Raw genomic sequence first — 27,381 nt, 5'->3', positions numbered from 1 at the left:
ATTATAAAATAAGGTCTGATAACTATCTAAGTAACAATCATGGACAAACGCAATAACAAACATACATTGCTATGTCTATGTGTCTTATTTAGCACAGTGAGGAAACATCCACAGTGTAGGGAGGAATTTAATAGCCTGCAGATCTCTTAAGCAGCAATCACCTCATCCATTTGTTTCCTGTAGCTGGAAAAACAATATGCACAATGTTGAGGAGAAACATTTAACCATTTCTTCTTTGCAAATTCAATTAGACTAGTTTATCACTATTTCTGAAAATTGTAGATTCACACTGAAGGCATCAAAACTATGAATTAACACATGTGGAAATATATACATAACAAAAATATGTCATATTCTAGGTTCTAGACACCTTTTGCTTTGATTACTGCTTTGCACACTCTTGGCATTCTCTTGATCAGCTTCAAGAGGTAGTCACCTGAAATGGTCTTCCAACAGTCTTGAAGGAGTTCCCAGAGATGCTTAGCACTTGTTTGCCCTTTTTGCCTTCACTCACCCCATCAATCTCCTTCTTGGTCAAATAGCCAATAATTGATGGTCCAACTAAACGCAAACCGGATGGCATAGCATGCCGCTGCAAGATGCTGTGGTAGCCATGCTGGTTCAGTATGCCTTCAATTTTGAATAAATCCCCAACAGTGTCACCAGCAAAGCACCCCCACACCATCACACCTCCTCCACACCAGCACACCTGTGAAGTGAAAACCATTTCAGGTGACTACCTCTTCAATCTCAACAAGAGAATGCCAAGAGTATGCAAAGCAGTAATCAAAGCAAAAGGTGGCTACTTTGAAGAACCTAGAAAATGACATATTTTCACACTTTTTTTGTTATGTATATAATTCCACATCTGTTAATTCATAGTTTTGATGCCTTCAATGTGAATCTACAATTTTCATAGTCATGAAAATAAAGAAAACTCTGAATGAGAAGGTGTGTCCAAACTTTTGGTCTGTACTGTATATGCATCTTTTTTTTTTTTTCCTGTGATATGACACGTACGCTTTAATGTATTCTCAAAATGGCCAAAGTAAATGCAGGACCTGTTATTGGACTCATACTAATGGCGAATATTTATGGCTATGTAGACAAGAAGCATGAAGGATGTGAATGTGTTGACATTTGAATGGGGTTACTGTAGAAAGATCTATTAGAGGCTACTGACCTCAAAGACCAGAAATCATTCCGAGTGACAAATATGCAATGACAGTGTATGCTCATTACCGGCAGCTTGGTGGAAAGGTCAACTTTAGGCTTATCTAGGGACTATTTTTGTCCTAGTGTCTTTTTCTATATATTCCTCTTTGCTGGAATCTTTCTCTTCTTTCTGTAGAATACAAAATAAGTCATAGTGAGTGTCATTTTCTTCAATGGTTTGTAGCCAATTTCAGGGCTGAAGTTACCTATACGGTGCCTTTAGGTAAACTGGGAGGGAGAGCTTTTAGCAAGGGTAAAATTCCTGATGATTATTGTTGTTGATTATTATGTACACTAGGGGGGACCCATCAGTGTTTTTGCCTCACACAGAATGGCAACCAGTAACTATTTTTGTGCAAATCCCCATTTTCTGCACGATTTGGGGAGTTTTTGTTGCTGTGTACTGGGCTTAATGAATGGGTGAGGTCTAGTGTGAAGGAGACATTGCCCCCTCCTTTACAACAATTTATATTGTAGTATTAACACCAACAAATAGAACACCAGTCATTCATGCCAAAATTGCACAAAACCTTATTAAAGCTCAATAATATAAATGTACACATATACATAAAATTTAGAGATTATCACAGAGAATAAAAAGATACAGATAAAGGGCAGTACTAGTAATGGACGTACATGTACATAACTAAGAAATGACACAAGGCTGAAATAATTATAGGCAGCAGTATACAGAGATTAGATCCAGTATCCAGAGATCAGACGACATGTATGTCATCCAGAGCACAGCACCACCTACCCCAATGTTCCTCAAGTGACTGGTATTCTATTTGTTGGTGCTAATATGTTTATATGACCCAGTGACAGCTTAGATCTCGGCCGTGTTTTGTTCTGTTTGTGTAAAATTTATATTGTAGCTAAAATCAATGCTAGCTCCGACCTGGCATAGATTTTAAGGCTGCTGGATGGCAGGGCAGACTGGGTGTGAAAACCAGCCCTTGAAAAAATTACATACCAGCCCCATAGTGTTGCGTCATTATACCAGCACGTCATCATTTTCTTGTTCATAAAAGGTAAAATCATGCATTTTAAAGCATATTAGTTTCCCCCCACATTAGGTGCAGTACAGATCCCCCCACATTAGGTGCATTCACTGAGGACAAGCGGGGCCCTGTACACGGAGGACAAGCGGGGCCCTGTACACTGAGGACAAGCGGGGCCCTGTACACTGAGGACAAGCGGGGCCCTGTACACTGAGGACAAGCGGGGCCCTGTACACTGAGGACAAGCGGGGCCCTGTACACTGAGGACAAGCGGGGCCCTGTACACTGAGGACAAGCGGGGCCCTGTACACTGAGGACAAGCGGGGCCCTGTACACTGAGGACAAGCGGGGCCCTGTACACTGAGGACAAGCGGGGCCCTGTACACTGAGGACAAGCGGGGCCCTGTACACTGAGGACAAACGGGGCCCTGTACACTGAGGACAAGCGGGGCCCTGTACACTGAGGACAAGCGGGGCCCTGTACACTGAGGACAAGCGGGGCCCTGTACACTGAGGACAAGCGGGGCCCTGTACACTGAGGACAAGCGGGGCCCTGTACACTGAGGACAAGCGGGGCCCTGTACACTGAGGACAAGCGGGGCCCTGTACACTGAGGACAAGCGGGGCCCTGTACACTGAGGACAAGCGGGGCCCTGTACGAGAGATGGAGAGCAGCCAGGGTGGCGGGCGCACTGATCGGTGGCACAGTGAACTCAGACGTTGCACCGCTGCGCTTAGACATGAGGTCACGTCACCCCCACGGTGACGTGACCTCAGTATGCCAGAAGCCAACGTCTGACCCCACAGGAAGCCGTGGTCGGCACGCTCCCTCCATGTATCTCTATGGAGTATACGGAGGGGTGTGTCGGCCGACACTTCGTGCAGGGTCGACATACCTCTTTTCCAGCTGACTGCCAAGGCCCGTACTGGAGATCGCGGGGGTCCCAGCGCACGGATCCCCCCACAATCTATAACTTATCCCATATTCTTTGGACCCCGCATCTATCAATCATGCATATACACCTCCCCCTTATCCTTGGTTTCCTCAGCCTCACACCTCCCCAAACCCCCCATCCTTGTTATCCTCACCAACACCCCCCAGCCTCCCCCCCCTTCAATCATAAATATATACCCTCCCCTCATCCTTGGTCCTAACCCCCCAGCCTGCCCCCCCATTAATCATAAATATACACCCCCCTCATCCTTGGTCCTAACCCCCCAGCAATCATAAATATACACCCCCCTCATCCTTGGTCCTAACCCCCCAGCCTCCCCCCCCCCATTAATCATAAATACACCCCCACTCATCCTTTGTCCTAACCCCCAGCCTCCCATCAATCATAAATATACACCCCCCCCCATCATCCTTGGTCCTAACCCCCCAGCCTCCCCCATCAATCATAAATATACACCCCCCCCTCATCCTTGGTCCCAACCCCCCCCCCATCAATCATAAATATACACCCCCCCCTCATCCTTTGTCCCAACCCCCCAGCCTCCCCCCCATCAATCATAAAAATACACCCCCCTCATCCTTGGTCCTAACCCCCCAGCCTCCCTCCATCAATCATAAATATACACCCCCCTCATCCTTGGTCCTAACCCCCCAGCCTCCCCTCCATCAATCATAAATATTCACCCCCCCCTCATCCTTGGTCCTAACCCCCCCAGCCTCCCCCCATCAATCATAAATATACACCCCCCTCATCCTTGGTCCTAACCCCCCAGCCTCCCCCCCATCAATCATAAATATACACCCCCCCTCATCCTTGGTCCTAACCCCCCTGCCTCCCCCCCCCCCATCAATCATAAATATACACCCCCCCCCCACTCATCCTTGGTCCTAACCCCCCAGCAATCATAAATATACACCCCCCCCCCTCATCCTTGGTTCTAACCCCCCAGCCTCCCCCCATCAATCATAAATATACACCCCCCTCATCATAGGTCCCAACCCCCCCCCCCAGCAATCATAAATATAGACCCCCCCTTCATCCTTGGTCCTAACCCCCCCCAGTCTCCCATCATAGATATACACCCCCTCACCCTTGGTCCTAACCCCCCAGCCTCCCCCCATCAATCATAAATATACACCCCCCCTCCTCATCCTTGGTCGTAACCCCCCAGCCACCCCCCATCAATCATAAATATACACCCCCCTCCTCATCCTTGTTCCTAACCCCCCCAGCCTCCCTCCCATCAATCATAAATATACACCCCCCTCCTCATCCTTGGTCCTAACCCCCCAGCCTACCCCCATCAATCATAAATATACACCCCCCCTCATCCTTGGTCCTAACCCCCCCCCCCATCAATCATAAATATACACCCCCCCTCCTCATCCTTGGTCCTAGCCCCCCAGCCTCCCCATCAATCATAAATATACACCCCCCCTCCTCATCATTGGTCCTAACCCCCCCAATCATAAATATACACCCCCCCTCCTCATCCTTGGTCCTAACCCCCCAGCAATCATAAATATACACCCCCCTCCTCATCCTTGGTCCTAACCCCCCAACAATCATAAATATACACCCCCCCTCCTCATTCTTGGTCCTAACCCCCCAGCCTCCCCCCATCAATCATAATTATACACCCCTTCCTCCTTGTTCGCCACCCCCAGCCTCCCCCCATCAATAATACATATACAACACCCCCTCTCCTCAGTCTGCTAACCCCCCCCCCCCGCACGCCAACTTTATTCTTTTGTTCTCCTCAACCTACTCTCCGCAGCCTATGCTTACCTTAATCACACGCAGATCCGTCCAGTGCGCAGCAGCATTGCCGGGCTCCCAGCTTTATGGCGTGAAGGCAGGGGGAATGACGCCGCGCGTGACTCCCCTGGGCTACGGCCAGACAGAGTGGACAGGGTGGCAGACGGAGCGGGCGGACACAGACCGGAGCGGGCAGCAAAGTTTCCACCGACTGTGCAGCCCGCTGGTCCTATTTTCATGTAGGGGCCTGAAGCCCCTATGTTAATCCGGCCCCAAAGTGGCCCCAGGCCAAGCAGACCACCGGGATAGATCCCGATAGGCCAGTCTGGGCCTGCTGGATGGGCTACAGATACACTGAATTTATTGAGAGGTAAGCGCCTTTCAATAAATCCAGTGGAGGCGGGCTTTTAAATAAGATCTGCATATGAAAGCCAGTCTTAGTAAATACCAGCCATGTTAATTTATAGGATAATTGGGTACTGACAGTGCTGTAGGAGGACACCCATGGAGAGACAAGACTGAAGGGTGGCCTAGATAAGGGTGCCTCAGACAATGTGGGTGCGCTGCAATGTTCTGCATTGTTTTACTAGAAACATTTTACTTCATGGGTGAAGTCTAAGTTACCACTGTGTCTTCAGGATTACAATGTATACCATGTACTGGCGATGATGGTTGCTTGTGAACTCTCAATGAGAGATGTCCTGCATTGAATATGTCAAAACCAATGCTATAGCATAGATAACCACATTGACCCAGATTTATCAAACTGTGTGAGAAAAAATTTAGCGATTTTCCCACAGCGACCAATCACAGCTCAGCTAACAAGCTCTAGTAAAGTGAAAGCTGAGCTGTGATTGGTCGCTATGGGCTGCGGCTGGGTCATTGTAGTCCCCACAGCAGACATCCTTGGAAAATTGTAGTCACCTACAGATTGCCCACAGCCCCGGGTCATGGTTGCATTGATTCATGCCTACAGAAGGAATCAATGACAACTCAATAATATTGAATGAGCGATAATATAACATGATGGTTCTTTCAATATCAATGGCCACAATATTGTATTGTAATATTGCACACAAAGTTAACATATTAATAGCAGTGTTGCTCGCGAATATTCGCAATGCGAATTTTATTCGCGAATATCGCACTATATATTCGCAATTACGAATATTCGTATTTTTTTTTCCATAGTACACATCACAGTGATCATCCCTCTCTGCTTCCAGCTTGTGTGGTGTAAAGAAGGCTCTAATACTACTGTGTGAGACTGGCGTATTAATTTTTGCATATGCAAAAATTAGCATATGCTAATTTTCACATATGCGGAAATAACACGTGAATATTACGAATATGCAAATTTAGCCAATATATGACGAATATTCGTCCATATATTCGCAAAATATCGAAAATTCGAATATGGCCTATGCCGCTAAACACAAATTACAGTGGTCCCTCAACATACGATGGTAATCCGTTCCAAATGGACCATCGTTTGTTGAAACCATCGCATGTTGAGAGATCCGTGCAATGTAAAGTATAGACCTGTTACCTCTTGACAAAACCGTGTGAGTGGCGAAACATGTCAAGGGGGGCTGCAAATTGATTTTAAAACACAGCGGTGTCCTTTCCCTCTGTATGGCACACTGCAGGTGCATACAGTATCACCTTTGAGTCCTGGTGGTACTCTTTGTATACCTTAATACCTGGAAAGAGAGACACCCTGATTTTTTAATCTTTCTTGTGTGTGAAATAATATGAAATAATAAAATTTAATAATTTTCTTCTTACTATATATGGTAAATTGGGGAACTAGTGGATCACTACGGTGATTTTTTGGTATATTGTTTGGATTAACCCTCCATATATTGGTCTAATATGGATCATCTGCAATGTAAAGTATAGGACAGTGGTTTACAACCTGCGGACTCCCAGATGTTGCAAAACTACAACACCCAGCATGCCCGGACAGCCAACGGCTGTCCGGGCATGCTGGGTGTTGTAGTTTTGCAACATCTGGAGGTCCGCAGGTTGAAGACCACTGTTAGAGGAAGTTGTACTCACCTGTCCCCCCCGCTCCGGACCGTCACCGCTGCCCGGGATGTCGCCCTCCATCGCTGTCGCCGCGTCTCCGAGGTGTCCCCGACGCTCCGGTAAGGCCTCAGCTTCCCCGGCATCCGCGCGTTCCGTCGCCGCCATCACGTCGCTACGCACGCCGCTCCTATTGGATGACGGGACAGCGTGCGCAGCGACGTGATGACGACGATGGAGAGCGCCGACGATGCAGGGGATCCCGAAGAGGACGCGCCAGAGCCCCGAGGACAGATAAGAGACATCACCGGAGCTCACGGGGCACCGTAAACGGCTATCCGGTGGCAGCTGAGGCCGTTTATGCGATGGCCCCGACAAAAAAAGCATCGTATGTTGATGCTGCCTTCAACAAGCGATGGCCTCTGAGAGGCCATCGCATGTTGAAATTATTGTATGTCGGGGCCATCGTAGGTCGGGGGGTCACTGTAATAGGTGAATAAGTATATTGTAAAAAGGGTTCACTCTTTAAGACAAACCTCCCAACAGAAAGCCAATTCGTGCCCAGCTAGCCCCCATGCTGTACACAAGCTTCCCTGAGAGTAATGTTTTCCTCACCTCCTACTCTGCAGGTGTGTTCTATGCTGAGCAGCCAAATGGGTATCATGCCAGCTTCATATGGTATCATCTACAAACTCCAGCCAAGTTTCATCTCTGCAAGTAAAACAGTCAATAGGAACTTGTTGAAGCCGCCGGGAGGCATTATTTCTGTGCAGCTCTTCTTCACAGGACATTATCCCAGCTAAGATGAATATGACAATTATTATTATGTTACACTAGAAATAGCTTTGTAGTGACACTAAATCTGATTTACATGATAGAGGACATCGACTAAGTAGAAGATTAAAGTTTCTTCAGGTCATATAAACTTATTGTCACGATGCCGGCTGGCAGGTAGTGGATCCTCTGTGCCAGAGAGGGATTGGCGTGGACCGTGCTAGAGGATCGGTTCTAAGTCACTACTGGTTTTCACCAGAGCCCGCCGCAAAGCGGGATGGTCTTGCTGCGGCGGTAGTGACCAGGTCGTATCCCCTAGCAACGGCTCAACCTCTCTGGCTGCTGAAGATAGGCGCGGTACAAGGGAGTAGACAGAAGCAAGGTCGGACGTAGCAGAAGGTCGGGGCAGGCAGCAAGGATCGTAGTCAGGGGCAACGGCAGGAGGTCTGGAACACAGGCTAGGAACACACAAGGAAACGCTTTCACTGGCACTAAGGCAACAAGATCCGGCGAGGGAGTGAAGGGGAAGTGAGGTGATATAGGGAAGTGCACAGGTGTAAACACTAATTGGAACCACTGCGCCAATCAGCGGCGCAGTGGCCCTTTAAATCGCAAAGACCCGGCGCGCGCGCGCCCTAGGGAGCGGGGCCGCGCGCGCCGGGACAGAACTGACGGAGAGCGAGTCAGGTACGGGAGCCGGGGTGCGCATCGCGAGCGGGCGCTACCCGCATCGCGAATCGCATCCCGGCCAGAGGCGGTATCGCAGCGCCCCGGGTCCGTGGAACCGACCGGAGCGCTGCAGTGAGAGGAGTGTAGCGAGCGCTCCGGGGAGGAGCGGGGACCCGGAGCGCTCGGCGTAACAGTACCCCCCCCCTTGGGTCTCCCCCTCTTCTTGGAGCCTGAGAACCTGAGGACCAGACTTTTGTCCAGGATATTGTCCTCAGGTTCCCAGGACCTCTCTTCAGGACCACAACCCTCCCAATCCACTAAAAAGAAGGTTTTCCCTCTGACCTTTTTAGATGCTAAAATTTCTTTGACGGAGAAGATGTCCGAGGAGCCGGAGACAGGAGTGGGGGGAACAGATTTGGGAGAGAAACGGTTAATGATAAGTGGTTTAAGAAGAGAAACATGAAAGGCATTAGGAATACGAAGAGAAGGAGGAAGAAGAAGTTTGTAAGAGACAGGATTAATCTGGCGCAAAATCTTGAAAGGACCAAGATAGCGTGGTCCCAACTTATAGCTAGGGACACGGAAGCGGACATATTTGGCGGAGAGCCATACCTTGTCTCCAGGGGAAAAAATGGGAGGAGCTCTTCTTTTCTTATCCGCGAATCTCTTCATGCGTGAAGAAGCCTGTAAGAGAGAATTTTGGGTCTCTCTCCATATGATGGAAAGATCACGAGAAATTTCATCCACAGCGGGCAGACCAGAGGGCAAGGGGGTAGGGAGGGGGGGAAGAGGGTGACGGCCGTACACCACGAAAAACGGGGATTTGGAGGAAGATTCAGAGATTCTGAAATTATACGAGAATTCGGCCCAAGGTAGAAGATCTGCCCAGTCATCCTGGCGGGAGGAAACAAAATGTCGTAAATAGTCACCCAAGATCTGGTTAATTCTTTCTACTTGTCCATTGGATTGAGGATGGTATGCAGAAGAAAAATTTAATTTAATCTTGAGTTGTTTACAGAGAGCCCTCCAGAATTTAGACACAAATTGGACGCCTCTATCCGAGACGATCTGCGTAGGCAACCCGTGAAGACGAAAAATGTGTACAAAAAATTGTTTAGCCAACTGAGGCGCTGAAGGAAGACCAGGAAGAGGGATGAAATGTGCCATTTTGGAGAATCGATCAACGACCACCCAAATAACAGTGTTGCCATGGGATGGGGGTAAGTCAGTAATAAAATCCATACCAATCAGAGACCAAGGTTGTTCGGGAACAGGCAGAGGAAGAAGAAAACCAGCGGGCTTCTGGCGAGGAGTCTTATCCCGGGCACAGATAGTGCAGGCTCGCACAAAGTCCACCACATCAGTCTCTAGAGTCGGCCACCAATAGAAGCGAGAGATGAGTTGCACAGATTTCTTGATGCCCGCATGACCTGCGAGATGGGAGGAGTGACCCCATTTGAGGATTCCGAGGCGTTGGCGTGGAGAAACAAAGGTCTTTCCTGGAGGAGTTTGCCTGATGGAGGCTGGAGAAGTGGAAATCAGGCAGTCAGGAGGAATGATGTGTTGAGGGGAGAGTTCAATTTCAGAAGCATCTGAGGAACGAGAGAGAGCATCGGCCCTAATGTTCTTATCAGCAGGCCGAAAGTGAATTTCAAAATTAAATCGGGCAAAGAACAGAGACCACCTGGCCTGACGAGGATTCAGCCGTTGGGCAGACTCGAGGTATGAGAGGTTCTTGTGATCGGTGTAAATAATAACTGGAAATCTTGATCCCTCCAGCAGATGCCTCCATTCCTCAAGTGCTAATTTAATGGCTAGAAGCTCTCGATCCCCGATGGAGTAGTTCCTCTCCGCCGGAGAGAAGGTCCTAGAAAAAAACCCACAAGTAACAGCATGCCCGGAAGAGTTTTTTTGTAGAAGGACAGCTCCAGCTCCCACTGAGGAGGCATCAACCTCCAATAGGAAGGGTTTAGATGGGTCAGGTCTGGAGAGCACGGGAGCCGAAGAGAAGGCAGACTTGAGTCGTTTAAAGGCGTCTTCCGCTTGAGGAGGCCAAGACTTGGGATCGGCATTTTTTTTGGTTAAAGCCACAATAGGAGCCACAATGGTAGAAAAATGTGGAATAAATTGCCTGTAATAATTGGCGAACCCCAAAAAACGTTGGATGGCACGGAGTCCGGAGGGGCGTGGCCAATCTAAGACGGCAGAGAGTTTATCTGGATCCATTTGTAGTCCCTGGCCAGAGACCAAGTATCCTAGAAAAGGAAGAGATTGGCATTCAAACAGACATTTCTCAATTTTAGCATAGAGTTGATTGTCACGAAGTCTCTGAAGAACCATACGGACATGCTGGCGGTGTTCTTCTAGATTGGCCGAAAAAATTAGGATATCATCAAGATATACAACAACACAGGAGTATAACAGATCACGAAAAATTTCATTAACAAAGTCTTGGAAGACAGCAGGGGCGTTGCACAGGCCAAAGGGCATGACCAGATACTCAAAGTGTCCATCTCTGGTGTTAAATGCTGTTTTCCACTCATCCCCCTCTCTGATGCGGATGAGGTTATAGGCGCCTCTTAAGTCCAATTTAGTAAAGATGTGGGCACCTTGGAGGCGATCAAAGAGTTCAGAGATGAGGGGTAAGGGGTAGCGGTTCTTAACCGTGATTTTATTAAGTCCGCGGTAGTCAATGCAAGGACGTAGAGAGCCATCTTTTTTGGACACAAAGAAAAATCCGGCTCCGGCAGGAGAGGAGGATTTACGGATAAAGCCCTTTTTTAGATTCTCCTGGACGTATTCAGACATGGCAAGAGTCTCTGGGGCAGAGAGAGGATAAATTCTGCCCCGGGGTGGAGTAGTGCCCGGGAGGAGGTCGATAGGACAATCATAAGGCCTGTGAGGAGGTAGAGTCTCCGCTTGTTTTTTGCAGAAAACATCCGCGAAGTCCATATAGGCCTTAGGGAGACCGGTTACTGGAGGAAGCAGAGAGTTACGGCAAGGGTTACTGGGAACCGGTTTTAGACAGTCCTTGGAACAAGAGGGCCCCCAACTCTTGATCTCCCCAGTGGACCAATCCAGGGTTGGGGAATGAAGTTGAAGCCAGGGAAGTCCAAGGAGAATTTCCGAGGTGCAATTGGGGAGGACCAAAAGTTCAATCCTCTCGTGATGAGATCCGATGCTCATTAGAAGGGGCTCCGTGCGGAAACGTATGGAACAGTCCAATCTTTCATTGTTTATACAATTGATGTAAAGGGGTCTGGTGAGACTGGTCACTGGGATGTTGAACCTGTTGACGAGAGAGGCCAAAATAAAATTTCCTGCAGATCCAGAGTCCAAGAAGGCCACAGAAGAGAAGGAGAAGGCAGAGGCAGACATCTGCACAGGCACAGTAAGACGTGGAGAAGCAGAGTGGACATCAAGGATTGTCTCACCTTTGTGCGGAGTCAGGGTACGTCTTTCCAGGCGGGGAGGGCGGATAGGACAATCCCTCAGGAAGTGTTCGGTACTAGCACAGTACAGGCAGAGGTTCTCCATGCGGCGTCGTGTCCTCTCTTGAGATGTCAGGCGAGACCGGTCGACCTGCATAGCCTCCACGGCGGGAGGCACAGGAACAGATTGCAGGGAACCAGAGGAGAGAGGAGCCGAGGAGAAGAAACGCCTCGTGCGAACAGAGTCCATATCTTGGCGGAGCTCCTGACGCCTTTCGGAAAAACGCATGTCAATGCGAGTGGCTAGGTGAATAAGTTCATGAAGATTAGCAGGCATTTCTCGTGCGGCCAGAACATCTTTAATGTTGCTGGATAGGCCTTTTTTAAAGGTCGCGCAGAGGGCCTCATTGTTCCAGGATAATTCAGAAGCAAGAGTACGGAATTGTACGGCATACTCGCCAACGGAAGAATTACCCTGGACCAGGTTCAACAGGGCAGTCTCAGCAGAAGAGGCTCGGGCAGGTTCCTCAAAGACACTTCGAATTTCCGAGAAGAAGGAGTGTACAGAGGCAGTGACGGGGTCATTGCGGTCCCAGAGCGGTGTGGCCCAAGCCAGGGCTTTTCCAGACAGCAGGCTGACTACGAAAGCCACCTTAGACCTTTCAGTGGGGAACTGGTCCGACATCATCTCCAAGTGTAATGAACATTGGGAAAGGAAGCCACGGCAAAACTTAGAGTCCCCATCAAATTTATCCGGCAAGGATAGTCGTAGTCCAGAAGCGGCCACTCGCTGCGGGGGAGGTACAGGAGCTGGCGGAGGAGATGGTTGCTGGAGCTGTGGTAGTAACTGTTGTAGCATAACAGTCAGTTGAGACAGCTGTTGGCCTTGTTGCGCAATCTGTTGTGACTGCTGGGCGACCACCGTGGTGAGGTCAGCGACAACTGGCAGAGGAACTTCAGCGGGATCCATGGCCGGATCTACTGTCACGATGCCGGCTGGCAGGTAGTGGATCCTCTGTGCCAGAGAGGGATTGGCGTGGACCGTGCTAGAGGATCGGTTCTAAGTCACTACTGGTTTTCACCAGAGCCCGCCGCAAAGCGGGATGGTCTTGCTGCGGCGGTAGTGACCAGGTCGTATCCCCTAGCAACGGCTCAACCTCTCTGGCTGCTGAAGATAGGCGCGGTACAAGGGAGTAGACAGAAGCAAGGTCGGACGTAGCAGAAGGTCGGGGCAGGCAGCAAGGATCGTAGTCAGGGGCAACGGCAGGAGGTCTGGAACACAGGCTAGGAACACACAAGGAAACGCTTTCACTGGCACTAAGGCAACAAGATCCGGCGAGGGAGTGAAGGGGAAGTGAGGTGATATAGGGAAGTGCACAGGTGTAAACACTAATTGGAACCACTGCGCCAATCAGCGGCGCAGTGGCCCTTTAAATCGCAAAGACCCGGCGCGCGCGCGCCCTAGGGAGCGGGGCCGCGCGCGCCGGGACAGAACTGACGGAGAGCGAGTCAGGTACGGGAGCCGGGGTGCGCATCGCGAGCGGGCGCTACCCGCATCGCGAATCGCATCCCGGCCAGAGGCGGTATCGCAGCGCCCCGGGTCCGTGGAACCGACCGGAGCGCTGCAGTGAGAGGAGTGTAGCGAGCGCTCCGGGGAGGAGCGGGGACCCGGAGCGCTCGGCGTAACACTTATACTGTAAAAGAGAATTAATGTAACTTAATCAGTCCGTCTAATTGCATTTATTTCCATTGGGTTCACTCAGGAACGAAGCGTAATTTAGTGACCATTCTCATCATTGCAATGTTAGCATAAGGTATTGTGTTCTTTGGTTATGGTAATGTTAGGACTGCAGTTTTCACTGTCAAAGTTATCAGTTCTTTTGGTCTTAAAACTCCATTTGGTCTCTTCTATGCACACTGTAAAGATAAAATATTGTTCGCTTGCAATATTATCTTTTTTTAATAACTTATTATTGTAATAGTCATTCATGGAAAATCCCCATTTAGTATGAAAAAATGGGTGAAGCACACATTGTAAAATACATTTGACAAACACAATGGGCTTAGGCTGCGTATAGCAAAGAGTGTTGTTGCCCTACCATGCGGACGCGCTCTTTGTCTAAAAATATAGTAGCTGTTCATCTCCTGTTTAATAGAAAAAAAAACATGATATATTGGGACAATTAAATATTGTCCTCCGGGCTCATTAGGGCAAGCATCAATGGGCTCAGGTTCTGGACAGGGTCATAATTATGGTAAATCAATTTTTATTTTACGTTTTATAAAAAGAAAAAATCTGTAACGCATGCGCTCCGGCCGGATACGCCAGCCGTGAGTGCTCTCTGCTTATATCCCAGTCGGCGGGGCTGGGATTCGCACCGCAGGATGTGCCGCATGTGAATCCCAGCCCATCATTCACCTCCCTCATCTTCCACCTCTCCGTGTCCTCTCAGCCCTGTTGCGTGTGCCCCCTCCTCCTAGGGCGTACACGTGCCGGAGCTCTTTCACTTAAAGGGCCAGTGCTCAATTAATCAAGTGTCTACACCTGTCTCCTGTCCTTAAATATCAGCTCCTTTCTTGATTCCCTGACGGATCTTTGGTTACCTTGTGCCATAGTGAAAGTCCTTTGTCCCTGTTACCATGTAACTGTTCCTTGCTACCTTACCTGCCCTGACCTACTGCCATCTTGCCACGTCCTGCCAGTCTCCTTCTGTGCTATGCCACCTCCCAGCTACCTGTGTGTCGTGCCAGGGGTAGCGACCTGGGTGCTGCCTGCAGCAGCAAGACCATACCGCTTTGCTGCGGCTCTGGTGAAAACCAGCGGCACCTTAGACTCCACTCCCTGGCACGGCTCACATCATCATCCACACAGGCCCAGAGGATCCACCACCTGCCGTGACCCGTTACTCAATTATAGCATTAAGGCACAATATAAGGCAAAAAAAGCTGTGCAATAAAGAGTTGTGACATGAGCGAGCAAGTAAAGTCCCATATACAGTACAAGAAGGGTATATAAGAGTGTTGCACAGCTACAAAAGCAATATGCAAACAAACATGTTAGAGAGAAGCACAACCCAAACAACACGTAGACAAGTATACGGACCAAACATGCAAACCAGAGCAATAACTGAAACACTCCTCCCTACTAAACTTGTTCCAAAAACAAAACACAGACAAAACACGTAGAATAAAACAATGAAGATTACTACAAAGACGACAATATACAGAGAGGATGAGAAAGAGGAGAAAGGAAAAGAGAGAATAAGAGGAGGAAAGGTTGAAAGAAATAAGATAAATGGGAAAGAAGAAAAGAAAAAGAAAAATATGAGTTACCCCAAACAGAGGGGACCATTTCTTCCATCCTGCAGATCTAATTAAGAGGATCTACAAACTGAAGCTTTGGTGTAGACTGTGGAAAGTGATGCAGAAGACTAGTGTTGAGCGGCATAGGCCATATTCGAATTCGCGAATATTCGCGAATATATGGACGAATATTCGTCATATTCACGAATATTCGCATATTCGTAATATTCTCGTTTTATTTTCGCATATGCGAATATGCGCGTGTGCGAAAATTAACATATGCAAAAATTTGCATATACAAAAATTAGCATAAGCGAAAATTCGCATATGTGAACATTAGCATATGCAAATTATCGCATATGCGAAAATTCGCACACCAGTCTCACACAGTAGTATTAGAGCCTTCTTACACCACACAAGCTGGAAGCAGAGAGGGGTGATCACTGTGATGTGTACTGTGAAAAAAAAAACAAAAAAAAAACGAATATTCGTAATTACGAATATATAGCGCTATATTCGCGAATTCACGAATATGCGATATTCGCGAATAAAATTCGAATTGCGAATATTCACGAGCAACACTACAGAAGACCCCATTTCCCACTATTAAAAGCATTAGGTAATAGAGAGTGCAGTCTGTAGTATGGAAGTAATAGTGCAAGCGCAAACCTAAAGGAGTAACAGATACTCAGAGAGCTCTGGACACAGATTTATTTAAGCACAAGGGATCGAAATCTAAGGAAAAGAGAGGCAGGAACCCCAACATGAAGAGTCTGGAAATAATGCAGGATGCGGGGAAGAGTATCTGTTTTAAGGGCCACAATACATCCAAACCAGGACAGATAAAGAGACCGGCAAGAGCAAAGACCCTTGTCTACCTGGGACAGCAAAAAGAAGAACCCCCCAGATGCTTGAGATAGTGTGGCGGGCACCTAAAGGGGTATTGCAAGCCCACACACACATTTCACCACTGCTGTGGTCTTTCAAGGGCAAAATGGTAAATTGGCTAATTGTTTAATTGGATCATAGATATCGTCAGGGGCATGAGTGAGGGAAAAGACTTGGATCACATTTTCAGTGTCGACTTTACAGGCCCCATCATCTAGTAATTTGCCATAAAATGAGAAAATCATCTACTTGAAAAGTAGCAAAAAGGTAACTGCAACAAATTTAGAGACAACCTTAGAGCAAAAATATACGTAACACAATACGTTGGCATACTTTTTTGCTGGTAATTCTTTGCATACCGCAAACCGATATGATATGAACAGGCCTTAAAGGGGTATTCCAGGAAAAAAAATGTTTTATATATTAACTGATTCCAGAAAGTTAAACAGATTTGTAAATTACTTCTATTAAAAAATCCTAATCCTTTCAATAATTATCAGCTGCTGAAGTTGAGTTGTTCTTTTCTTTCTGGTAACAGTGCTCTCTGCTGACACCTCTGCTTGTTTCGGGAACTGCACAGAGTAGAAGAGGTTTGCTATGGGTATTTGCTTCTACTCTGGACAGTTCCCGAGACAGGATTAATCAGAGAGCACTTAGACAGAAAAGAACAACAACTTAAACAGCTGATAAGTACGGAAAGGATTAAGATTTTTTAATAGACGTAATTTACAAATCTGTTTAACTTTCTGGAGCCAGTTGATCACATTATCTTTAGCTTTAGTTACTGTTGGCTTGTCTGGATGCTCTATATCATTACAGGTAGCTATTATTACTCCAGAATAAATGACTTTTTGTTGGTTTCATGTTACTGTTGGTTTTACAACACATACTAAAACTTATAGTAAAAGCTCCATATAAAATGCTACAAACCAGGCCTTTCCAAGTAATACATCAATTTTACTAGTGCATATTTCACCTGAGTCAGATATTGGAGTTGTTATTGGAGGATTCTTATAGGAACCCAAAGCCCCTATGTCCCTGATGCATGATTGGTACATAAAAATTGAATTTTTTTTTTCCACATCATTAATGTGATAATTTACGTTTTGGCAAATTTTAATTAAAGATTAGATTATAGATTATATTAAAAATGGCATTATCTGCAATTCTTTAAAATAATGTTATTATCTTTTGTTTTTCAAATGGGGAAACTTGAAATATGATACATAACATGTGGGCTGATATTTTTCACCACTGCCATTCAGGTGGCACAACCAGAAGCACAGATATTATGCAGTTCGGCATTACAGATCACAAAGAACATTAAAATGGATAATACAAAGAGAGGAGTCTACATGGGTAACAGGCAGGTGCACTGACAATCTGTGCAGGTAGAAACCTGTCAAGAAAAAAAGCAAGCAGAAGGTCAGAAGAAGCTTAACCCTTTCTGTACAAACAATGAACACATCTCGAGGAGTCCTAAGATATGGTGCCGAGACACGAGGTGGTAGAAAGGAAAACAGTAACGTGTAGGCCCTTGAAATGTTCAAAAACCAGAACATGCTATAAAGGCACCAATAATAACTGTGATGGGGGGTATGCTGCAGAACAACTGTGGTAAGTGACGGCGATCACCACATGGAAAGAGATCTGGCAGCAACAATATGAAGATCCCCTCTACCTTTCTTATATCCATGAAGAAGGTAAGTACTTAGGGGGACATTTATCAAAGCATTTAGTAGTTTTTTTTTTTTTGCTTAAAATTGTCGCAAAAAAGTTGCACGCTCTTTTTTCTGCGACTTTTTGCTTGTTCAGTGTCCCAAGTAAAAAATAAAAATCTTGCTTACCAAAGCATAAAGTGATTTTTGACTTGCAGTGGTCAGAGATTTATCAAGTGCGAAAGTCGCAAAAAAATCGCATCGCATGAAAGAACCTACTAAATTTACTCCAGCTCAGACATGGAGCAGAAAAAGCCACTACCAAAGCAAAAAAAGAAAAAGTGCTTAAAGAGGCACTGTCATTGTTAAAAACTTTTCATATATTGCAGGACTCATTATAATATGACATTTAACAATATACACCTGTTAAAAAAAATGAAAATTTTCACCTGAAATTCAAGCTCAAAATAGCCGCCACTAGGGGTCGCCTGTCTTTTAGCCAGACAGACTAGTCTAGATTTTACAGCATACTGGATACCGGCCGTAAAGCATACCGGTATCCAGTATAGGAGATTTCTATTGAGTGTATGCAAAACTACAGATAAAGGATGTGTGGACATGCTGGGAGCTGTAGTTTTACAACAGCTGGAGGCAACACTGCTCTAACACAGTTATTTACAAACATTGCAGCTTCAGTTGTTACTAAACTACAACTCCCAGCATGCTGAAATAGTCAAAGCTTTCTCGGACTCCTGAATGACAAAGAAGTTGATCAGACATTCAGGAGTCTGTGAAAGATGAATGACACACATAGTGACAGCTATGCTGATTAGCATCCAGCTTTACTAGGAGAAGATAAAACAGATAGAACATGTATTCATAAAAATGCTGTACTTTTATATAAAAAATCCTTGCGCTAATTTTATAAAGATCTATTCTTATATTTATAAATTTTATCCTGTGATGAATTCAGCATAATGTCTTCTGATTACTGCAGGCAAGCTCCAAGTATCTTGCTCTGACACAGCATAAAACCAGAGAGGAAAGGGTTACAGAGTAGAGAGAACTGATTGGCTGACTGCAAAGGCTTGCTCCTGTGAGGGAGACAGACTGACACGCCCCCTCCAGCCTGCACAATGAAAAAGTAACTCACCAGCAGATAAATGCTTATATCTCTGGATATATAAGTCTGAGACACATAGAAATGATATGCACATGATCAGGATTGGGTCCTGAGTAACATTTCACTTTTTTTCTTTTTTTTTTTGCACTATGACAGGTACGCTTTAAGTGAACGAAATTTATCAACAGGTTGAAAGCAGTTGATAAATAAGTCGCACATAAGAAAAAAAAATTGTTAGAAAAAAAAAAAAGGGAATACATAAGCAAACATTGATAGATGTCTCCATTAGTTTACATGAGTAATCATTGTTCAAAGGGTGATAGGTAGGGAAGACAGGGTTAAGTGTCAGAATTTACAGGTAAATTGAACCCTTCTGTCAGAAACAATGTATTTAGGCAAACTATTTAAGATAAGATAAACTTTATAAAACAGGAAAGCTAGAAGAGATAGTTTGATAAAATGTAACACCTTGGGAAGCTGTCTGCTACCATCCAGATTCTAGTGAAGTCCCAAAACTAGTAAGATGCATAATATAGTCAATGGTACTCTACATCGATAGAGCACCTGGAACTGGCAAAGGCTGCAACAACTCTGCAGGACTTTGGTTAGAGATCTTGTTTTGTGCACAAGAAGGATGACCTGCCACAAAGTCCTTAACTTTATAGGAAACAAACTTGAGTTGTGACAAGAAACTAAGTTAAAGGACTGATGTACACTAGAGTGGTCTGCCATTTTGGGAGAATGACCCTAGAAGATGATATATCTTCTATAATCCAAGTCAACAAAAAATCTTGCCTGGAGTTATGAACACAGACTGATGCTGTAAGAACAGGGTGGCTAGGTTCAATAATGAATTTACTTGTGTGTGCGGTCTTAGGCTATGTTCATACGGGCGAAAAATGTGCAGAATGCCCGTACATTTGACTAACCAAAAGGTGCTGGAAATGCACCATCTCCTAGATGGCAATGCAGTTCCTTGCGGACTCTGCAGAAAGAATAGACTTAACTATTCTTTATGCAGATGCCGGAATCTGAATTTCTTCCTGTTGAAATCAATGGGACTCTGCAGCAGCAGAACGCCCTTTACCTTTCATTATTTAAGTAAATCCAATTTCTTAAAAACTCAAAAGGCTTTTCTTACATAATAGTCACCAGGTAAGTTTCAGAGATACAAAACATTTACATTAAGGGATAAGATCTGCAGATTATATTGCTGTGACAGGCTGGTTATCTCAGTCTACACATCACTAAATATACACTGGGTTTAAAGAGAAGATAAGAAAAGATACAACTGTATCATCAAAAGAATGGAACAGAGTGTTGGCCTTGACATTTTTTTTTTCAGTTGGATGGAAGTGACATTTGTGCTCAGGCTCCACACATGATCTAGTGACAGGAAAGATTGCCTATATACCTATACAAGATCTTACCCTAGCATAGCGGTCTGAGTTGTGCCATAACCGCGCAATGAGGGCACGCCTATAGAGGGCAAAAACAACCATGCTAGGATAAATACAATTCCTGAAATAACACATCCTACACCCAGCATTGATCTTCACATACCCGAAGTAGACTATACCTAGTGTGCTGAAAGAGTAGCCTCGACCAACTAGTGACTACTAGAGGTGGTAACCATACCTTGGAAACTGTGGTAGTAACGTCCATCTGTAAAGTAACGACCTGAGAAGGATAACATGCCCTGCCAATATACTAACTGAACTATATCTATTACCATCCCTACTTGTGACATTGCTTAAAATGGACACTGAAAGGCTAACTTCATGGCAGGTCTGACAAGCACCAATCCCCTGCTATTTAAGAGGCAAAACTAAACTGACAGGTAAATGGCAATAAATACATATCTACCTGATAGACCGTGTGAGTCATGTCACCTGACAAGGTTAACAAAGGCATCTTATCTGATTGAGACTGTAACAGACATACATACCTACCTACCATTTGAACTGACCCAAATGGACTTGGGAGTGATGACCCATTGCAGATAAGAGGTCCCTGCGTGAGCAACGTACCTGAGACAGCAGCAACCACGATTCAATCCCTGATCCTAAAGAAATAAGTCATGTAACTGTGTATTAAATACACAATCTATCTGCAACTAAATGCTGGCCCTCCTTAAAAAGAACGTGCAACTATGCCGGATAGTTGAATCTGTGTACTATAACAAAATGATAACGTAAACGAGAAATACAACAGCGGTTGTATCTGACCTGAAACGTGTCAGGTCATAATAAATATAACAAACGACAAAACTGCTCTGAAAGCGAGTCAGTAGCAACTGACATTACCCCTTTAACCTGAAGCGGAGTCAGGCAACAGGGTAACATCATGAGTATTCCTTACAAGAAACCTGTATGAAGCTGGCGTGTGGCTCTGAAGCCGTGTCAGTAACAAAAATTTTTTTTTTTGAGAGTGAGTTGCTGTACTGGCCTCGTGCCCCCCCCCCCCCCAAGCCCACCTGCATGGCACCGTGAAAGAACAAAATAGACCCAGTGATGGGCCCTGACAATGGGGGGACCCTTGTCCTAGGGAACCCTGACTCTAAAGCAGCGAGGAGCTGAGAATCTCCGTGGGCAGAATGTCTGAGGGGCACCATACTGTATATCGCACCTGCACTGCAAGTGCTGCTGCCGGAAGCAGCTGCACTGCTGAAACACCTGGACCACTGAAGCAACTAAACAAAGAGACAAAACGGAATTAATAAGGAAACAACGTATGAGCTCCCTACACTAGGTGCATACCCGGTGAATGAGAGCGAGAGTAGGCCACCACGCACGCTACTGCTCTGAGGACTGGACAGAAGCAACCGCATCTGTGAACCTGACCTGGACCAACCTGAAAAGGAGTCAAAGGACAAAACACACTGTGACATTGCTCTGAGGATGTGTCAGTAACCACTAACTATGAAACATGCCTAGACCGCTCTGAAGACATGTCAGTAGTCAGTTATGTGTAACGGTTGCTCTGAAGACTTGTTAGTAGTCGGTGATAGCGTGGTATTGCTCTGAAGACAAGTCAGTAACAATCGTCCATGCCTGGACCTTAGACTAAGATGCAGACGTGTCGGTAGACAGTCGCCTGATAGCATGGTATTGCTCTGAAGATGTTTCAGTAACAATCGGCCATGCCTGAACCCTAGACAGTCGCATGATAGCATGGTATTGCTCTGAAGACGTGCCAGTAACAACCGGCCATGCCTGGACCCTAGACTAACCTGCAGACGTGTCGGTAGACAGTCGCATGATAGCATGGTATTGCTCTGAAGACGTGCCAGTAACAACCGGCCATGCCTGGACCCTAGACTAACCTGCAGACGTGTCGGTAGACAGTCGCATGATAGCATGGTATTGCTCTAAAGACGTGTCAGTAACAATTGGCCATGTCTGGACCCTAGACTAACCTGCAGACGTGTATTTTTTAAAATTTATTTATTTTTTTATTTAAATTTTTTTCTCACATGCCAGCAGCTGCTACCCAATTGCGGAGCTAGGTTCTGGCCAGGAGCTACCTGTACTGAACCACCTACCCAACTAGCGCCCTATACACAGAGTAACCATTACACCACACACCTTCTATGTATACGAGGTAAGCAGGGCACGAAACAGCATGACACTATGTGTGAGAACCGTATGAACCTGCGTGTATGAATGCTGTGAAAATGTGAACAACAAAACCATGACCGTGTGACCAATATAACTACCATGAGCGTATGAACCGTATGAACCCTGCGTGTATGAATGCGGTGAACGTGTGAACCACAAAACCATGACCGTGTGACCAATATAACTGCCATGAGCGTGTGAACCCTGCGTGTATGAATGCGGTGAACGTGTGAACAACTTAAGAACCGTGAGCATGTGACCACTATAACTGCCATGAGTGTATGAACCATATAATTGCCATAGGCAGTATACTGCCATAACCAGTATGAAATACCATTAACATATGAACCGAATGACGCTTTGAGCGTATGAACCAGTGATAAGTATGAGGTGTTTGACTGCCATGAACGTAACATGGATAGAAAGAACGTAAGACCATGAACATGCCCACAATATATGAGCAGCATAAATGCCAAGTTTATGGAGTGTGTAAGACACCAGCGAGTGAGAGAATAACCATGAGGTGAACAGTATAAACGAGTTTGCACAGTATAAATGCTGTGAATATAAAATCAGTGAGTATATGTACTGTATAATGATATTAGCACATGAAACTGTATACATACTATGCGCGTACGAGCAGTGTGCCATAAGCGTATGAATTAACCATGAGAGTACGGACGATAAGAAACTCATGGAGTTATCAAACCGTGAAGATGCTCTACTTGTGTGCACCTTGTACCAGTAATGCGTGTATGCCCATTATAAACCAAGCGTATGAACCATATGGATACCATGATCGTGCAAATAACGAGGATTACACTGTATACTATGATTTAATTAGATGTAGCCTATGTTATATCTCTACAGAGCATTGCACCCTACTGTATACAATATGTTATATTGAAACAAGACACTCTGCAGAGCAATGCATCACCACACAGCATATGCTACCCTGCAACGAGATCCTCTGCAGAGTATTGCACCACACCCAACACAAGCCACCCTGTGTTGCAACGAGGCCCTTCGCAGAGCCCTGCACCACACTACACATGCTAACTGTAATGACCCTCTGCAGAGCATTGCACAATACCCTATATAGTATGTTATACTGAAACCATCCCATCTGCAGAGCATTGCACTAACTGTATAAAGTTTATTTGTAATGAGACCATCTGCAGAGTATAGCACTATACTGTATATAGCATATATTGTATTGTAACGAGACCATCTGCAGAGCATAGCACCATAGCTGTATATCATGTATACTATATTGTAACAAGACCATCTGCAGAGCATTGCACCATAACTATATAACATGTATACTATATTGTAACGAGATCATCTGCAGAGCACTGCACTATACTGTTATATTGTAACGAGACCTGCTTGCCGCTCCTGCACCCCACTACGGGAAGAGCCAGCCAGCACCATACCTGCCCTATATTACCTTATAATCAGAGTGAGACACAGCATCCCCAGATAAGACAGCCAGCGGAGCTGCCAGGGATGGCGCGCCTGCACCCCCCAAGCCAGACTCATGATCATCTAGGCCTCGGCACCGTGAGCAGCAGCTCTGAAGATTTTGCAGGCGATTCAAACACCAGACACAGGAAGCAGAGATTCCACAAATGAAATGTGCTCCGCCCCTGTAGGAGAGGGGAGAGTTATATATACACACGCCCCCACCTGTTCCCAATAAGCCCCACCTGGAAGTGCAAGGAGCTATTAATTACTTCCGCCCCTCGCACAAACACAGCCTTGCGGGCTTTACACATATCACTATTCCTGGAAAGCTGCCAGGGCATCACAATTCAAAGGGCATAACCAAGTTTTTGAAGTAGCCATTATAGGTTAATATAAAAACATAACAATGTGGGGGACATTTATCAATGTTTGCTTATGTAGTCCTTTTTTTAGTTATTTTTTTCTTACAATTTTTTTGCTTATGTGCGACTTATTAACTACTTTCAGCCTGTTGATAAATTTCTTTCACGTAAGCAATTTTTCTTTTTTTGCTTTGGTAGAGGCTTTTTCTGCTCCATGTCTGAGCTGGAGTAAATTTAGTAGGTTTTTTCATGCGATGCAACTTTTTTGCGACTTTTGCACTTGATAAATCTCTGACCACTGCAAGTCAAAAATCACTTTTTGCTTTGGTAAGCAAGATATTTATTTTTTGCTTAGGACACTGAACATGCAAAAAGTCGCAGAAAAAAGAGCGTAGTCGCACATGCGACTTTTTTGCAACAATTTTAAGCAAAAAAAACCTACTAAATGCTTTGATAAATTTCCCCCATAGTGTTTTCCACTCTTCGCATTTACTTACTACACTTAGATTGTAGGAGCTTTGTGAATAGAACTCGGATAAGACCTCGACTTCCTTGGCATTAATCTGGAGTCTGGTTTGGGGCATGATTCTTAAAGGGGTACTCCGCCCCTGGCATCTTATCCCCTATCCAAAGGATGTTAGATCGCCGCAGTCCCGCTGCTGGGGACCCCGGGGATCGCTGCTGCGGCACCCCGCCATCATTACTGCACAGAGCAAGTTCGCTCTGTGCGTAATGACGGGCGATACAGGGGTCGGAGCAGCGTGACGTCATGGCTCCGCCCCTCATGACATCACGGCCCGTCCCCTTAATGCAAGTCTATGGCAGGGGGCGTGGCGACCGCCACGCCCCCTTCCCATAGACTTGTATTGACAGGGGCGGGCCGTGACGTCACGAGGGGCGGACGTCATTACGTGCAGATCTCGCTCTGCGCAGTAATGATAGCGGGGTGCCGCAGCAGCGATCCCCGGGGTCCCCAGCAGCGGGACCCCGGTGATCTGACATCTTATCCCCTATCCTTTGCATAGGGGATAAGATGTCTAGGGGCGGAGTACTCCTTTAGGGGTTTGATCAGGTACCAGCTGAGAGGATCCAGTTTGGAGTTTGGTTACATTATTGTTTGGGATGATTTTATTCAGTCCCCTACAAATTTTATTCAGTCCCCTACAAATTTACAGTAAATACAGGGGTGCATTAATACAAATTCCCTAACTGATACAATTTCCCAGAAAGAAGAATACATGAAACCTGGATAAAATCTCGGTCAAATTTAATATTTGAATATCCAGTAATTGGGCGGGCATAGCCTTGGTTTTCAGGAGAATTAGAGAGTATACCTGCCTTGAGAAGGAGAAAGGCCTGGTGGCAAGACAACAGGACAGTTGTATTGTCTTTGCGGTGGTGAGGTCTCAGCCTACTGTTGCTACAGACATCTGCAAAATACAAATATTGTGCTTGGAGTTTAGGAAGGTCTGGCCTTTGATGCTTTGACGGAAATGGTATAAGGACCAGGGGCCAATGAAAGAAGCAATGCTTACTCCAAAGAAAAATTTGGCCTCTAGTCCAGTCGATCACCAGAGCATGACAGTGTAACCACAGAAGGCCGTGAAGCAGAGGACTAATAAACGTTTGAAGAGAATGAAATTTGTTTGCTATGTACAGCTTTGAAATGTAAAGTTAGTGCGGCAGTGACAAATTGTATCAGTTCATGCAGGACTTCTCTCTTGACTGATGTAATGGAAAGAGATTTCACCAACTGGATGAATGGAACCTGATGCATCACACAGCAAGAATAGTTGAAAATCCCAGCCCAGAAGAACTTTTACCTTGAAATATTTTTGGGGAAAATTAATGTGGCATGTATGGTCATAGGGGGAGATTTATCAAACTGTTCCCATCATTTTTTTGGGAAAAAGACATTTTAGGAAAAACTGGCTGTGGGTGGCAGGGCTGTGCAGTTGCCGATGCAGTGGACAGCATTTATTAACTGCGCCTTTGTTAAAAAGGCACAACATTTTTGCGCAAATGTTTAAAAAAATGAAAATGTAGACCATGACCGCCTTGGCTTAAAAAAAAGATAAACAACAGTGAAAATACTTTCAAGCATGGGGAACCACTTACTTAGAAAGTAGTCCGCTTTTAGAATAGAGTAAGCCAAATTAGCTTAGGCTACTTTCACACTGCCGCTGGGCTCCGCCACAAACGACCGTTAAGGCTCTTTTTTTTTTGTGCCTTTGATGGCCGTTAGTGTGACGGAGCCCAACAGGAGGCATAAAGGGCAGAGAGGATCCATTCACTTGAATGGGATTCTCTGATGTCAGTTACTGTGGCCATTATTCCGATAGCAGGAGAAAAAAACATTGCAAGCACAAATTTTTCTCCCGCTATCTTCTATCGCCCATCCCACTGCCAGCACAGACATCAGTGTGAAAGGGGCCTAGCAACTAAGCACTAAGCAGGGTTGTGTCACAGAATTGTTTTTTGAAAAAGAGCAATACATTATTATGAAGAGCCATACATTTGGACAGATTAGTACATACAATTTGAACATACCAGACAAGCTAGTATTTTCATGCTGTATTAGTTTCCCATTTGTCAACAGCTGGAGACACCACTGCTGTCCTTGTATTTTCTAACAACCAGCTGGAGAGAGAATTCCAGCATTTGGGTTGCTCCATGAGCCAAAGTGCCTTAAATTGTCACTCACCTAATGAACTGGAGAGCACAAAGTGAGAGCCCCAGGGAGACCAGGGAGCGGTGAAAATCCTAGCCACAATGGCCTAGATGTAGAAAACCCTGCGGGGGAGACAGCTCAGTAACAGGTAACAGAGAGCTGTCGCGTCTGTTAAAACACATGTACCAACTGTCAGACTAAACGCAGCTTATTCCAACTTGGGGTACGCAAATTCTGTTGTGCTCGCCCAGGTTGTTATGTTACTGATCAATTTTGGCGATTAAGCACAGGAGCAACCAAAACCAAATGTAATCTCTACAGCATTGTGGGGTAAAAATGAACACCAGTAGTAGTGTCTCCAGCTGTTCCCAGACTGTTTAGAACTTTCTGTATGACAATTTTGTCATTAAAAAAAGGGCCGTCAGTACCCTGGTAATGTCTGCCATTTTTTGTAGCT

At 45.7% G+C, this 27,381-nt stretch overlaps 1 long non-coding RNA gene across 1 annotated transcript; it reads right to left on the bottom strand.

The window, feature by feature from the left end:
• Positions 1-25: 25 nt before the first annotated feature.
• On the bottom strand, positions 26-27,032 carry LOC130361480 (uncharacterized). The gene is made up of 4 exons (XR_008891014.1): positions 26,958-27,032; positions 7,574-7,669; positions 1,243-1,345; positions 26-183 (listed from the first exon to the last, which is right to left on the bottom strand). It is a non-coding gene; the product is annotated as an uncharacterized LOC130361480 (long non-coding RNA).
• Between the last annotated feature and the right edge of the window lie 349 nt (positions 27,033-27,381).

Source organism: Hyla sarda, chromosome 3 (genome assembly GCF_029499605.1).
Source record: "Hyla sarda isolate aHylSar1 chromosome 3, aHylSar1.hap1, whole genome shotgun sequence".
Classification (NCBI taxonomy): Eukaryota; Metazoa; Chordata; class Amphibia; order Anura; family Hylidae; genus Hyla; species Hyla sarda.
The sequence above is the reverse complement of the archived record's forward strand: the minus strand, read 5'-3'. Positions and strand labels throughout refer to the sequence as shown.